The sequence below is a fragment of the Pteropus alecto genome, unplaced genomic scaffold, assembly GCF_000325575.1.
Source record: "Pteropus alecto unplaced genomic scaffold, ASM32557v1 scaffold453, whole genome shotgun sequence".
Classification (NCBI taxonomy): domain Eukaryota; kingdom Metazoa; phylum Chordata; class Mammalia; order Chiroptera; family Pteropodidae; genus Pteropus; species Pteropus alecto.
In genome coordinates, this window is record NW_006433510.1 from 52546 (window position 1) to 69957 (window position 17412).

Consider the following 17412-nt stretch of genomic DNA (forward strand, 5'->3'; position numbering starts at 1 on the left):
TTAAAAAGGATAAAAAGGAGAGTTTATTTGAAAAAGGGATAACACTCCACAGACATAATGTGGCCTCCTCTCAGAGGCAGAGAGTAAGTGGAACAGTGAGAGACCATGAGGGACAGATTAAAGGCACTGAAAGGGACTGTGTGTGTTCAGGGAATTCAGTTTATATGTCATTCTTTAGTTCCCATTTCTTTTGATATGGACATATAGTGAAGAAGACGAAGAGTATATAGCTGTGAAAAGGTAAGAATATGTAGAGTGAAAAAGAAGGCAGGCAGTTCCCAGCTTTTAATCTGTAGGTTGTCCATGGTTTTAGCCATAGGGAATGACTCTTATTTCCTGTTTTCCTTTCACAGGTGTGGGGAATGGGCTGTTAACCATCCAGCAGAAATATTCCTTTGTTCTGAAGGTGTGCTCCTGGCCTGGCTGCAGGGCTGATCTACACATTGCAGTCTCTGAATGTGGCTTGATTTAACATTTTAATTCTGTTGCCTCCTCCCTGCATTAGGGATATTAAAAAAAAAAAAAAAAAGCAGAAGCCTGAATATTTAGCCTTTAGTTTGTAAAGTTCTGAAGGTTCTGCTTGGTGAAGGAGAGGTCAGGAAAAAGCTGTAATTAATAGAAGTCTGTTTCTCTTCTCCTCACCATCAATCCCCAACCCCACTCTACTATAGTTTCCAGTGGTTACTTATCACCAGATTACTGAGGAATTTGTCTCCTATAGCCAAGGTGGCATGGGTCATGCCATGTCACCAAAACTTCCCTGTCCCCCTCTGTGGCCAGACACTACAACTCTGAAGGTCTTTGAAACTCTTTGGATTGGTAAGAGAGGTCCACAAGAAATCTTCAACTCTTCAGTCTGGGCCTTCCTAGCTGGTTCTGAGTTGCTTACTCTTGTCTTATTGCCCTTACATCTGTGCCCTAGTTCAGTGTGCTATGTGCTGTGTGCTGGAACAGTAGGGGGAAATAGGCCACAATGTATTACTATCCAGGTGTAGTGTGTAGACTGGCTACCTGACACATCAGAGCCCATTCCCACTACTTCATCAAGGAAGTGGCTGTGTTTGGCCAGGCCTGGTGCACTGAGTGCTCAGCATCCATTAGGCCCCCAGGATCTGAGGAAAGGGCTGGGGAATGGAGACTGCAGGGAATTGGGGTGGCTCTGACAGTAAATCCCTGCTTTCGAGAAGAGAAGTTTTGCAGTGTATTTTATACATTAGATTCTAAGGAAAAGAGATAAGGAAGAGTCATTGATGGGAGAGTAAGGAGGTGGGAGAAAACAAAGTAGGGAAATATCTGAGATTAGATAAAAAGTAAAATGGAGGGACACATACTTTTACATTGGTGGGTATAGGAGCATTAATAATTAACACCACATAGAATAGGTATGTGGGGGACAACATAACTATGAGGGTTTCTGTGGTCTCTGCTCCGGTAGATGGATTCTGCTTGTGGGGTCAAGACAAAAAAGGGATTACTCTGATACATTATCTTACATGCAAACAGACTACAGGTGGGCTCACTCAAGGTAAAGACTGACCTTTGTCAATAAAGCTGCAGACCCAGGATGTGACTACCCATCATGATCTGCTTTAGTTTATAATTTTTATGTTAACACCATCATATGTGGTTAATTTTGGTCTCTGAATTTGTAGGGCCTCTTTTGACCTTGTCAAGTTTAGTATATGGACCTTTTTTGGCCCACATAGCATAAAACGGAGCCAGAGTTGCCTGCATTGAGAGAGGCTCTCACATCTCTCAAGTTAGAATTCATGGGTTTTCTCCAACCTGAAAGCTTATGCAGTCACAGCAATCTTCGCCAGTTATTTAATATTTCTATATGACTTCCTCTGTCAGTTGTGACTCTTCTTTTCACAAAATCAGAATAAATAGGTGTGCAAAAGCACACAAAACTCTACACTCCATGGGAGTACTGGTATCTCAGGACTGCTTAATACCAGGTGCCCATTGTCTCCCTGCTTCACTCAAGGTTATGGACCCAGCCCAGACAAAATCTTGAAGTATACTAGGAAGAGGAACATACATTGCTAAGGCACCGAAAACCCCTATTCTCATTCCACATTGGAACTACACCTAATCACAGAAATTCCCACCCATACAAGGACTAATCCTGTTGTCCTTCCAGGTTCATAAAATTTTTCCAGCATGGACACAGGGTCTGCCTGCATTAATGCTTTAAAATTGTTTTCCCAGAAATAAATCAGATAAACAAATGTTTTTTAAAATCTCTACAGTTTCCAGACTGTGGAAAGAGCTGCCTAAAATGTGGTTTGCTGAGGCTACTTCAGCAAGACTATGGTATGGATGGATCGCAAGCAAGAAGATTTCAGAATGATTCAGTATTTACTAAATGACATTGACCTTTAAGACAGATAGGGGCAGAAGGAGTCCAGTTTTACCTGTATTTACCTAACTTAATTCAATGAAAAATAATAGTGAAGAAGAACCCAAATGGAACCCCCATAGCGGAGGTGTCACCGGGTCCTGGCCTCACCTTTCATTACCCTATAACTTAACAATAGATTGTCCCCAGCTGTTTGGAACGTCCTCTGCCATAGAAAGTAGCCTAGAAACTTATATTTAATGTTGTCATGCTTACTGATCACAATCCTCTGGTCTAGCATTCTTTCCAGAGTACTCCCATCTTTGTTCCTGGGTTGCTAATGCCACCAGAGGACCACGTTGCCAGAGGGAAGTTTCCACAAAGCACTACAAACTACCCCCTACTCCCCTCCACTTCCTCACGTCCCCCTCACCACCAACCGTCATGCAGCCTCTGGAATAATGCCCAGATTGTCCCTTAAATATCCCAAGCCAGAATGAGAATGTAAGGCAGTTTTTGAAGGTATTAACCTAATGCCTTTTCAGATCACCAATGCTCTGACAATAAACACTTATTCTAAATAGCCCAATTCCTGTATCAGCCTACTGCCTGAGCAGCACAGGCAGCAACAGCCCAGGACCGAGTAGCCCTCCAGTTTCACTAGCTTCCTGAATTTATGTGGGAAGATGCTAATCTGTAATATGAGAATAATTACTCCAACCTGCAGACTTCAGTGGATTTCTGATGACCAAAAGATAGAATAATGTTAAAGCACTTTGTAAACAAGGCCTAACCTTTTACTTCACTATGATCAATGTTTAGTCTACCTGGAAAAAGCAGTGATTTAGTGATTAAAAAAAAATTAAAAGCTCTTTTGCAAATTCATGTCAAAAAGTAAAAGATAAAGAGAATCCAAAGCAACCTAATATTTTGAACTTCTTCTTATTTTTGTTTCTCAAGTAACATGAGAACTTTCCAAATGTTATAAGGACATCAGGATTAAACAGATTCCCAAAGTCTTCAATGGAAAATTAATGTTTAGAGCATATTCTTCCGGGTTGTTATATTCTATCTTTGCATTGCTTTTAACTATTTTACAACTTTAAAATTTGTACCTAACTTATAGCAGTGAAAAATAATTCTTGTTTATAGACATACAAATGAATTTTGCGCTGTGGTTTTTGCAAACTTTCTCCACCTATGCTAGTTACAAGGCAACAGATGTCAATGATTATCAGCAAACCACCAAAGCTTGGAGACATGAAACAAATTCTCTCTCTGAAGAAGCCCATAAATGGAACCAACGCTATCGACATTTCAGACTTCTGGTCTCCAGAAATGTGAAAGCATATCATTATTAGTGTGTGTGTGTGTGTGTGTGTGTGTGTGTGTGTGTGTGTGTGTGTGTTTTAAACCACCTAGTCTGTGCTAATTGGTTTAAGCAGCCTTAGAAAATCATTTATAGAAGCATCTCAACATTACGATACTCCGTATTAAAATGATGCTTCTTTGAGTTCTCCTTTGACCTGGTTATAAAATCTCACCAAATCCTCATTTATAATAAGTTAACTAAAATCCATAATAGGTATTCTTTGCTTGTTTTTATGAGAGCCATAATTTTGCCTTTAAAATAAATACTTTAACATAATTCTTTTCAAGAATTGGAGATAACAATGACATTTTTTGCAGAAATAGAAAAACCTATTCTAAAATTCATATGGAACTTCAAGGAACCCCAAACAACCAAAACAATCTTAAAAGAAGAACAAAACTGAAGAACTTACACTTCCTGATTTAAAAACTTACTACAAAACTACAATAATCAAAACAGTATGGTACTAGCATAAAGCAGACCTACTAACCAAAGGAATAGAATAGAGAGCTCAAAAATAAACCCTTATATATGTGGTCAAATTACTTTTAATAGGAGTGCCAAGACTGTTCATTGGGGGAAAAGATAACTGTATTGCCGCACTCAAGGGAATGAAGTTAAAGTCTTACTTAAAAGCATGTTCAAAACTTAACTCAAAATGAATCAAAGACTTAAATGTAAGACCTAAAATTATAAAATTTGGGGGGAAAAAATGGAGCAAGACTTCAGATGTGGCAATTACTTCTTGGTTATGACATCAATGAAAGAAAAAATACACAAATTAGGCTTCATGGAAGATAAAAATTTTGTGTCAAAAGACATTATCAAAAGCTTTAAAAAGCCAAAATGGACTTTAAAACTAAGAAAATAAAAAGAGATAAAGAGGACATCATGTAATGATAAAGTGGCAAATCCAAGAAGAGCATATATAAATTGTAAATATATACACCCAACATAGGAGCACCCAAGTCTATAAAGCAAATATTAATGGACATAAAACCAGAAATTAATAGTAATATAATAATAATGAGAGACTTAATATACCATTTAACTCAATGGATAGATCATCCAGATACAAAATTAATGAGGAAATAATGACCTTAAATACTACATTAGACCAAAATGACTTAACAGACATTTTTAGAACTATTCACCTCAAAACTACAGATTACACATTTTTCTTAAGTGTACCTTGAACATATTCCAGGATAGACCTTATATTAGGCCACAAAACAAGTCTCAATAAACTTAAGAAAACTGAAGTTTTATTAAGTGTATTTTCCAAAACAAGAAATCAACTACAGGAAGAAAACTAGAAAAACACACAAATATATAAATATTAAACAACACGTATCGAAGAGGAAATCAAACAGAAAATCAAAAACTATCTAGAGACAAATGAAAATAAAAACAAAATTTTATAAAACTGCAGCAAAAGCTAAACAGGCCTACCTCAAGAAGCAAGAAAAATTCCAAATCAACAATCTAATTTTACACATAAATGAACCAGAAAAGAAGAAAAATCAAAACTCAAAATAAGTAGAAGGAAGGAAATAATAAAGATCAGAGTGGAAATGACAAAATAAAGACTAGAAAAAATGATAGAAAATACCACCAAAACAAAGAGCTGATTCTTTAAAAGTATGAGTAAAACTGGGAAATCTCTAGCAAAACTCATCAAGAATAAAAAGAGTAAAATTAAACAAAATCAGAAATGAGAGAAGAGAGATTAAAACTGACACCAGTAGAAATAAAAAGGATTATTACAGAATACTATAAAAATTATATGCCAACAAGTTAGAAACATATAAGAAATGGATACATTTCCAGAAACATACAACCTTCTAAGACTATACCAGAAAGAAACCGAAAATCAAATAGACCGATTACTAGTAATAACGATAAAGCAGTAATCAAAAAGTTCTCAACAAACAAAAGTCTAGGACAAGATGGCGTCACAGGTAAATTCTATGAAACATTTAAGGAAGAATTAACATTTATTCTTCATAAATTATTTCAAAAAAAATTGAAGAGGAAAGAATGCTTCCTAATTCTACTAAGCCAGAATTACCCTTAGAAGACATCACCAAAAAAGGAAAATTGTAAGCCAGTATCCCTGATGAACACAAATGCAAAAGTCTCAGCAAAATAATAGTGAACTGAATTCAACAATATCTTAAAGGATTATACATCATGATCAAGTAGGATTTATACCAGGGATGCAAGGCTGGTTCACTATGCACAAAAAAATTTATTGATTTATCACATCAACAAAACCAAAGATAAAAATCATATGATAATTTCAATCCATACAGAAAAAGCATTTGACAAATTAGCCATAGTGATCAGACAAAAAAAAGAAAAAGAAAAGAAATGAAAGCTATCCAAATTGGAGAAGAAGTAAAACTGTCATTATTTGCAGATGATACAACACAGTATGTGGAAGACCCTAAAGAATCCCCAAAAACCTAATAAAAATAGTAAATTAATTTAGTAAAGTATCGAGATACAAAATTAATATACAGAAATCCATTGTTTCCACATACTAATAACAATAGAACAGAAGGCAGAATTAAGAAAACAACCCCATTTACATTTGCATTAGAAAAAATAAAATATTTAAAACAAATTTAAACAAGTTGGTGAAAGACTTGTGCTCAAAAATTTATAAGACAATAAAGAAAAAATAATGAACAGGACTTAAATAAGTAGAAGGACATGGTTCAGAAGGATTACTATTAAAATGACCATATTACCCTAAGCAATCTAAAGATTCAATGCAATCTCTATCAATGGCATTCTCGGAACAAGAATAAATAATTCTAAAATTAAATGGAATCACAAGATACCATGCATAGCCAAAATAATCTTGAGAAAGAGCAAAGGCCTAGAGGTATCATACTCCTTGATTTCAAAATATATGCAAAGCTATAATAATCAAAACCATATGGTGCTGGAACAAAATCAGACTCTTGATCAACGGAACAGAACAGGGAGCCTAGAAACAAACCCTTGCTTAATGGTCAATTAATCCATGACAAAAGAAGCAAGAATGTATGATGGAGAAATGACAGTCTCTTCAAGAAGTGGTGATGGGAAAACTAGACAGATATAGGCAAAAAAGTGAAACTAGACCACCTGCTTATCGCATACACAATAATAAAGTCAAAATAGATTAAATACTTAAATGTAATACTTTCAACTATAAAATTCCTATTAGAAAATATAGAAACTAAACTCTGACATTGATCTTAATAATGTTTTTTGAGATGTCCCCTCTAGCAGAAGATCCAGCAATTCCACTTCTAGATAGAACTAAAAGAAGCAAAATATGGTATGTGCATATAATGGAATATTATTCAGCCTTTAAAAGGAATGAAATTCTGACACATGCTACAATATGGTTGAAACTTAAGGACATTATATCAAACAAAATAAATTAACTGTATGATTCCACTTATATGAGGTACTTGAGTAGTTAAAATCGGAGACAGTAGAATTGTAGATCCCAGGGTCTGGGGGTAGGGGAAAGGAAGTTACTGTTTAATAGGTATAAAATTTCAGTTTTACAACATAAAAAGAACTGTAGAGATGAATAGTAGTGATGGTTGCATAACATTTGAATAAATTTAATAACCTTGAACTGTAGACTTAAAAATGATTAAGATGTTAGTTTTTATTGTATTTTACAATAGTTTAATTGTTTTTTAAGAGTTAAGGTTTAAGGAGGATTACATTAGAAACATGGCAGAGTGACAGATGTCCCCAGATCTCTCCCATTGAAACAACAATAATGTGAACATCTAAAATTCAACAAAAAACACCAAAGCTGCAAACCAGCACATCTAAGCATGAGATCTGCTCATGAGAGCTACCATAGATGAGAACCCCAGATGTCAGGTGATGGACTGGGAGAAACAAAAAAGCTGCTTCTCAAAGCCACTGGAGCTCCCTGTAGGAGGAAGGGGAGGGGAGAAGTTACCGCGACTTCTCTGAACAGCCTGGCCTGTGAGCTCCACATGGCTGGTGGCAGTGACCAGTCACCAGGGCAGAAGTCAAAGAAATGAGGACGGCAGAAAAGTGAGAATGGCAGAGAAACAACAGTTGATTTTTACCAGCCATAGTTGCAAAATCCAGGATAAGCCACAGCCTCCAACCTTCATCCAAAGGGCACCTCCTCCCATTCCCTCCTAGACAAAACATCACGAAGCCTCAGGGGAATGTAAGCATACTGTCTCTAACACTGACAGGAATTGAGACTGAGGGTAGCTAGCATGATTAAACATCTATACGGGGGGAAAAAAAAAAGATATTATTAAGACTTTATATAAAACAGAAATCCGAGAGACTTAGATGCCACCTACTGGAAACCAAAAGAAAAACAACTTCTTTGCAACAGGCCAGGAACCATTATATAAGAAATCTTTCCAGAAAAAACGAAACAAAACAAAATACACTTCCATTAATGCCCAGGAAGAGAAATACTCCATTAAACACCATGAACAACCAAGGTGACAAGTCATCTCAGAAATAAAAGAAAAAAAATCTCCAGAATATAAGCTTATAAATATAGAAATATGCGACTTAAATGACAGAGAATTCAGGATGAGACTTCTGAGAAAACTCAATGAGATCTGAAACAAATCATATCAACAATTTCATGAACTGAAAAAACTAGATGAGCAGATTGAGTTCTTTAGCAAGAAGATTTAAACCCTCAAAAAGAACTAAATAGACCTTCTGGAGATAAAGAACACATTGCAAAAGTCGAAAAATGAAATAACAAGTGTGGAGAATAGAGTCAACCCAGTGGAGGAAAGGATCAGTGATATCGAAGACAGAAATCTAGAAATAAATAAGAAGGAAGAAAAGAGATACCGAAGAATGAAAAATGATGAAAGAGAAATTCAAGATCTAGCTAACACCATCAGGAGAGGAAACATAAGAATAATGGGCGTATTCAAAGGCAAAGAAAAGGAGCAGCACTTTTAGAGAAATAGTGAATGAGAATTTCCCAAATCTAAGGAATGAGCTGGAGGTTGGAATTCAAGAAATCAACAGAAAACCCAATTATATCAACCCTAAAATGGCCTTCACCAAGACACATTATATTAAAATAATCAAAAATCAATGACAAAGTTAGAATTCTCAGGAAAACCAAGGAGAAGAAAACGATAACTTATAGAGGAAAACCCACTAGATTATCATCAGACTTCTCAGCACAAACTTTACAAGCCAGAAAGAAGTGGAATCAAATATTCAAACTTTTAAGTGAAAAAAACTATCAGCCAAGAATAATGTATCCAGCTAAGCTCTCCTTTAGATATGAAGGAGAAATAAAGACCTTTCAAGACATACAAAACTTGAGAGAATTCTCCACGACAAGGCCTGCACTACAGGAAATAAAACAAAATGAAACAAAATGAAAAAAAACTAAAACAAAATGAAAAAAAAAAATCCAAAAACATAATTGGGAGTAAAGTGACTAGCAGACTGATAGAAACAGAGGAGTACAATCCATACTAGGAACAAGGCAACATAAGCTTAAATAATAAGAAGAGATTTGTTATAGCAAGATAATGAACATTCAGCCTACATAGAGAAAAACTGAGATGACAATGACATAAAAGAAGAGGATTCAAATATCCAAATTCGCAAATGGGAAAGGAGGTAAGACACGTGTAGAAGAAAATGGATGACTGTATATATATAACTATCCTTTACACATACATAATGGTAACCACACACCAAAGATTCAGAAATGAAGTATATAACTTAAAACAAGAAAAACCAGAGGGAAAATCCACAAAAGCCAACCAAAAAGAGAAACACAAGGACAAGAAAGCAATGGAAACACAGAGCTACCAGAAGGAAAAGATAAAATGGCTATAAGAAGACTTTCTATTTCAATAATCTCTCTAAATGTAAATGGACTGACGCTCCAATAAAAAGTCACAGAGTTTCAGATTGGATCAAAAAAACAAAATCGAATCATATGCTGCCTCCAGGAGACACATATCAGCCCCAAAGACAAATATAGACTCAAAGTGAAAGGGTAGAATGATATTTCAAGCAAATGGCATTCAGAGAAAAGCAGGAGTAGTGGTACTAATATCAGACAAAATAGACTTCAATATAAAAAAAGGAAAGAAAGATACTGAGGGACACTTAATAGTGATCAAGGAAATCTGCACCAAAAAGACATAACATTTATTAATATTGATGCTCCCAATCAGGGAGCCCCAAAATATGTAAAGCAACTACTAACAGAACTAAAGAGAGAAACAGACTGAAACACTATCATAGTGGGGGACCTAAATACCCCACTGTTAAATGTAAACAAATCATCCAAACAGAAAATCAATAAGGAAATAACATCCTTAAATGATATATTAAACCACCTGGACACTATTGACATTTACAGAGCCTTCAATCCCCAAACAGCAGCTTATACAATCTTCTCTAGCACACGTGGAACATTCTCAAGGATCGACCACATACTGGGACACAGAGATAGCCTCAACAAATATAAGAGGGTTGAAATCATACCAACTATATTCTCTGATCATAATGCTTTGAAACTAGAGATCAACTGCAGAAAGAAATCAGGAAGAACCACAAATACATGGAGATTAAACAACAGATACTGAAGAATAACTAGGTCAGAGAAGAAATAAAAAGAGAGATCAAGAGATACATGGAAACAAATAATCATTATAGTACAACATATAAAAACTTTTGGAACACGGCAAAAGCAGTCATAAGAGGAAAGTACATATCATTACAGGCCTATCTCCAAAAACAAGAATGAGCCCAAATAAACAACCTAATGCTTCATCTTAAAAAAGAGAAAAGGATGAACAAATTAAGTCTAAAGTCGGTAGAAGGAAAGAATAATAGAAATTAGAGCAGAAACACATGAAATTAAAAACAAACAAAAAAATAGAAAAATAAATGCAACAAAGAGCTGGTTCTTTGAGAAGATTAAAAATTGGCAATCCTCTGTCTAGACTCACTAAAGAAAAAAAGAGGAAGGACACAAATAAACAAAATCAGGGATGAAAGAGGGGAAATTATGACTGACATCACAGAAGTACAAAGAATCATACAAAAATACCATGAAAAAGTATATAAACACTAAATCTAATAACCCAGAAGAAAAGGACCGGTACTTAAAAAAATACAACCTTCCTAAACTGAATCAAGAAGAACTGGAAAATCCAAATAAACAGATCAGCAGTATGGACATTGAAACAATCATCAAAAACTTACCAAAACGTACAAGTCCAGGACTAGATAGCTTTACTAGTGAATTCTACCAAACATTCAAAGAAGGTTTAATACCTATACTTCTCCAAATCATCCAAAAAATTGAAGAGAAGGCAATACTTCCCAACTCATTTTATAAGGCCAATATTACCCTGACACCAAAACCTGGTAAAGATAACACAAAAAAAAGAAAACTGGTAAAGATAACACACAAAAAAGAAAACTACTCATCAATATCTCTCATGAACACAGATGCAAAAATTCTAAATAAGATACTAGCAAATCCAATAGAGCAACATATTAAAAAGACTATACACCACAATTAAGTGGGCTTCATTCCAGGGGCACAGGGATGGTTAACAATATGCAAATTGATTAATGCAATACACCACATAAACATATTAAAAATAAGAATCATATGATTATATCAAAAAATACAGAAAAAGCCTTCACAAGATACAGCATCCATTTCTGATCAAAACACTTAACAAAGTTGGTATAGTAGGAAGTACCTTAACATAATAAAGGCCATATGTGACAAAACCATTCAGCCAACATTGTACTGAATGGTGAAAAACTAAAAACATGCCCTCTAAGATCAGGAAAAAGCAAGCCTGTTCACTATCATCACTGTTATTCACTATAACTTTGGAGGTCCTAGCAAGTGCAATCAGACAAGAAGAAGATATAAAAGACATCCAAATAGGAAACAAAGAAGTCAGTCTGTCACTATTTGCAGATAACATGAATCTCTATATAGAAAACCCTAAAGACTCTGCAAGAATACTCCTAGAAACAATAAGCAAATACAGTAAAGTTTCTGAATACAAAATCAATGTTCAAAAATCCATAGTGTTCCTATACTGTAATAATGAAGTGTCAAAAAAAGAAGTGGAAACAATAATTCCTTTTGCAACTGCAACAAAAAGAATACCTAGGAATAAATTTAACAGAACATGTGAAAGACCTATATAATGAAAACTACAGGACCGTATAATAGAAATCAAGAAGATACAAAGAAATGGAAAGATACTCTGTGTTCTTGAATTGGAAGAATCAACATACTTAAAATGACCTTATTGCCTAAAACATTATATAGATTTGATGCAATCTCCATCAGAATTACATTGGCATTTTTTTAAAGAACTAGAACAAAAAAATCATCAGATTTGTATGGAAGCACAGAAGACCTTGAATTGCCAAAGCCATCCTGAGAAAAAAGAATGAGGCTGGAGGCATCACTCTGTCCAACTTCAAATTACACTACAAAGAGACAGTAATCAAAACAGAATGGCACTGGCAGCAAAACAGACACACAGATCAGTGGAACAGAATTGAGGGTTCAGAAGCAAAGCCATATATTTGGGCAAATGGTTTTCAACAACAAAGCTAAAAACATACAGTGGACAAAAAGGAAAGCCTCTTCAATAAATTGTGCTGGAAAAATTGGAAAACCACCTGCAAAATAATGAAACTAAACTGTTGTCCATAACCCCACACACTAAAATTAACTCACAATAGATTAAGGACCTGAATATAAGACCTGAAACAAGAAAATGCATAGAAGAAAACATAAAAATGAAACTCAAGGACCTTGGTCTTCAATAAAGTTTTATGAATTTGACCTCAAAGACAAGTGAAGTAAAAGCTAAAATAAATGAATGGGAAGGACTACATCAAACTAAAAAGCTTCTGCTCAGCAAAAGAAACCGTCGACGAGGTAAAGAGACAACCATCCAAATGGGAAAATATATTTGCAAGCAATGCCTCTGATAAGAACCTAATAGCCAAAATATACAAAGAACTTATATGACTCAATAACAATAAGAAACAAACGATCCAATTAGAAGATGGGCAGAGGATCTGAACAGACACTTCTCCTTGGAGGACATACCAATGGCCAAAAAATATATGAAAAGATGCTAAACCTTGCTAGTTATTAGGGAAATGCAAATCAAAACCACAATGAGATATCACCTCACACCTGTTAGAATAGTTGTAATCAACAGGAAAAGTAATAACAAATGTTGGAGAGGATGTGGAGAAAAAGGAATCCTCATATACTGCTGGTAAGACTGCAAATTGGTACGGCCACTATGGAAAATAGTATGGAGGTTCCTGATAAATCTAAGAATTGATCTACCATAAGATCCAGCAATCTCTCTATTGGGAATTTACTGCAAAGACTTGAAAATTCATATCTGAAAAGATATCTGCACAACGATGTTCATAGCAGCATTATTCACAGTGGCCAAGATATGGAAGGAACCAAAGTGTCGTATATGATAGATGATTGGCTGAAGAAGCTATGGTATATATGTACAATGGAATGTGACTCAGTCATAAGAAGAAATGAAATACTGTCATTTGCAACAACATGGATGAACCTTGAGATAATCATGCTAAGTGAAATAAGCCAGACAGAAGAAGATGAAAACCACATATCACTTATATGTCAGATATAAACCTAAAAGCAACAAACAAACAGGACAAACAAACAGACTCATGGATATATACTATAGATTAGTGGTTATCAGAGGTAGAGGAGAGTGGGTAGAGGGAGGTAGACAAGGGAAAAATTTTAAATCATTTCGTAAAAAATTAATTAAATCATAATTTTTAGAAAAATGAGTTAGGGGTTAGAGAGACAGAAGGGCCTCTTATTTTGTCAAACTGAATTTTAGAAGGAAAATCTGATAAAGAATATAAATTCAAAGGTGCAACCTAACTACAGCCCCTGAAGAGCTGATGTCAATAGACATGACCACCACTCCCTTCTCTGGACCACTGAAGCATTTCTGACTTAGTTTGGTCAACTAAGAGGATATTCAAAGAAATATTAAATTAAAAAAATATTAAACATTTCTTTAAGTGAAGTTTAGAAGAAAGACCTAGATTTCCTTCTGCTTCTTAAGGACTCAGCTGCTAAAACTGAAAGAGAGTGCTCTGTGACCCTTGCAAGTGGTCTCATGCAGCAAAAATGACCTTAGGCAATGCTCAGAGATACCTGATTTACAAGTTGCTCTTTCACTTTGCCTCCTGCATTCAAATGTACTGCCAATAGGATTTCCTCTTCCATTTAGGCTCAGGGCTAGTGTACACTCTCTTCTATTCACTGTTAATGGATGTTTTGCTCCTCTCACCCAGCATCCAGCTGTAATCTGTGATTTTCCTAGCCCTTTATTCATTTTTGTAGAAAACCTGTTTACTGCCATATCCTCTGGTGATTGGATGTGTGTAAATGATAGCCCCTAAGTTCACAAGGATCAGTGTGAAGTAAAGAGAAAGGATGGTACTATAAATTATTTTTCAAAATATTACGTTGTTTAATTTTTTCCTCTTCTCTTCTCCTTGCGTACACACATATATCGCCTTTGAGTGTTCAGTTGCTGTTTGACAGTTGTTAAACATGTCTTTCTTGTGTGGGAGGACAAACTTAAACCTCTGATTACAATAAGGAGTCTGGATATTTAATACAGATTTCTCCAAAATATTTTCACTCTTGATTTCTCACAACTCTTAACTTTTCAACAAGCAGGTGTCCAATAAATATATGAGGAATGGCAGGAACTCTAGTGGAATTCAATCTAGAAGGCATGAGCTATTGCAGTGACATGGCATATTTGTTTAGAGTCTTCTGGATGAGGAGGAAACATCTCTGAAGAAGGGCTTGTGTAGGCTTCGCACTTCATTTTCCACAATAACACTTACTAGGACTAAGTCCAAAGCTGATTTTGGAATGCAGAAAGGAGATTTTATGTTCATTTTTGCCGAAGTAAGCAGCATGTGTTTTTCTCAGTAAATTAACAAGTAGATTCCAATTTGCCAAAAGTTGTTCCAGTCTCAGTGCAACATAAAACACAGTCTGGCTAATCATTTTAAAGAAGGAAGGAGACAAGAGAACTATATCAGCAATGTGTTGCAATGTGCTGATCAGCCTTGCAGCCAGGCCATAATGACACGTGAAAACAAAGGAAGATTTCTACTAGGATTGAAGATAACTCAATCCCCACACCATGAAGGGAAAATAGAGTCTTTAAGTGGCCCCCTACGCAAAGTAAAATATTCATTTCATCAGGCCAAAACCATGGGGAACCTATGAATCAAAGGCTGGGAACTGCCAGCAGGCCTTTCACTCTACATTCTTACCTTTTCATGCTATATAATCCTATCTTTCCTCACTGTATGCCAATATCAAAGGAACATGTTAAAACAAAGTTTTTAAGCTGTAATTCACAGAAATTATATAGACTGGATTCCTAGAGACTCTGGACTTTTGTTTGTTTGTTTGTTTGTTTGTTTGTTTCTTGGCTTTTTGCCTTTCTTGTTATCCTCACTTTTCTTCTGTGGAGCATTACCCTTCTCTAATAAACCCTCCTTTTTACTTTAACTCTGGTGTGTGTTTGAATTCTTTTTTTGCACTCAGCCATGAATTCTCTCTTGGTGCAAGGCCTGAGTTCTCCCTACTCAGGGGAATTTGCCCTGTCCTGCAACTATTTAGTAACAAGTCGTCTGTCTTTCTTTATCCCACATCTCACCAAAAACACTCCCACATATCTGTGAGTTCTTTGTAATAGCTGACATAAAAAGAAGCCCTGAAAAAGGGAGAGAGGTGGTAGAGATGAAGAGGGAAGCAGAGGTAGCCACTGGGTATCAGCTGGGGGGTGTGTGTCCCTGCACTTTCCAATGACAAACCGTGTCAAACCAGAACTTAAAGAGCATACTGTAAGAGTGCAAGAAGATGGGAGAGAACAAGAGCTTAGGTGGGTACCACAGAAATTATAGTTTCCCCAAAGAAAGTTCATTTACAAATCAGAGGAAGACTCACTCCTCTCCTAAGGCAAGGTGGAGACTTCAGAAGAAAAAAATCTGTGTATTTTCCTTTGTAGAAAAGGGTAAATGTATCTATTATGACTAAAAAAAAGATGTTTCCAAACAGGTAAAATTATAGCTTTCTTGAAGTTATGTAAACCAAAGGAGGCATGTACCTGCCTCAAAGAACTCCTTTGGTTAACTTGTCCCAAATTCATAACTAGGGTCTACCAGCCAGGGCTAACACAGGTATCTCCCTCAAGCTGCATAATAGGGAAAAGCCAGATATTGAGCTGCCAGCATGCTTCACTGATCCTGTGACTGAGCCAGAGACTTATAAATGAGTCCTGAAATCATCTTTCCACCAATGGGCTGAGACCAGCATAGTCCAATTCCAGCTAAGCAGCTATATCCTCATTTACATCTATATTTACCAATAGAGAGGCTCCCTAACAACCAATCACAATACTTGAAGCTGACAAATCATGATAGTGCTATTTGTAACAATCTGCACAAATTTTGATTCCTTATTTGCATAGAAATAGACCACATATGGAGAAGGGCAGGCACTATCTCTAAGTGTGCTTCCCTTTATCTCAAGGGAGTGTACTCTGTTTCTACCAAAGGCTGAGATCCCCTGGTTTACAAACTGTTTTTTGAATAAAATTTCTCTTTTTCCCATATCCTAGAATGGTGATTTCTGTTGGCCTTAGATTTATAACGGTGAACTATCGTTGGCACAAATAAAATGAATATGTATCGAAGATTTTATTTAATTCATAATGAGTGTACCACTAGGATGTTATAACCAGTTCAAAGGAGAAGTCAAAAAAGCACAAATTATATGGAATAAAGAAATATTGAAATGTAAATGGCAAAACTGACTTTTAGCAGGACATGCAGAGAAAGATAACCAAAGTCAGGCTCCCTCCCATGCTCATACCTAACTTGAAATTCAGCACTTCTCTCCTTATGTAACCATGTGCCAAGTTCTTGTACACTGCGCTTCTAACTTGCCAGTGTGCCACTATTGTTTAATCTGTGTATAAAAAGTGGCTCCGCCATGTGAGGAGTGGGGGGCATGCCCTTGTTGGAGAACTGCCACACTGTGCCCTTGCTGGAATAAAAAGCTATGTCGCAGTTGTCTACAGCTCCACACATTTCCAACTGCCAAAATTTCATACCCCTTATCTTGGAACTGCAAATCTGCAGCAACACACAGGAGATGTTCTAAAGTGCACAGAATTTATTTGCATGTCAGGGCACAAGCATAATTTTGTACTGCTATCACTATCTACAATAGCTCCCACACAATTGGAATCAGATAACCGAGAAGGATGTTAACTCCCTTAAATAAGCATAGTTCTTCGATGTAGCACAATTTTTTCCTACATTATCATATTTTCACTGCTGTTTGAAAAGATTGTTTCCAGTTGTGGGTTTGAAGGACATTGGTTTTATTTAGGAGGGAGAGCTAGGGATCTCATGCTCTTTATTATTATAATTATTTGTCGACTGCTGTGATGATGCACCATTTCTTGAAATGCCAAACTAAAGGTTTCCACATGTACTTCAAAGGTTCACACAACACACTAAAAGCATGTTTACCAGATTTTAT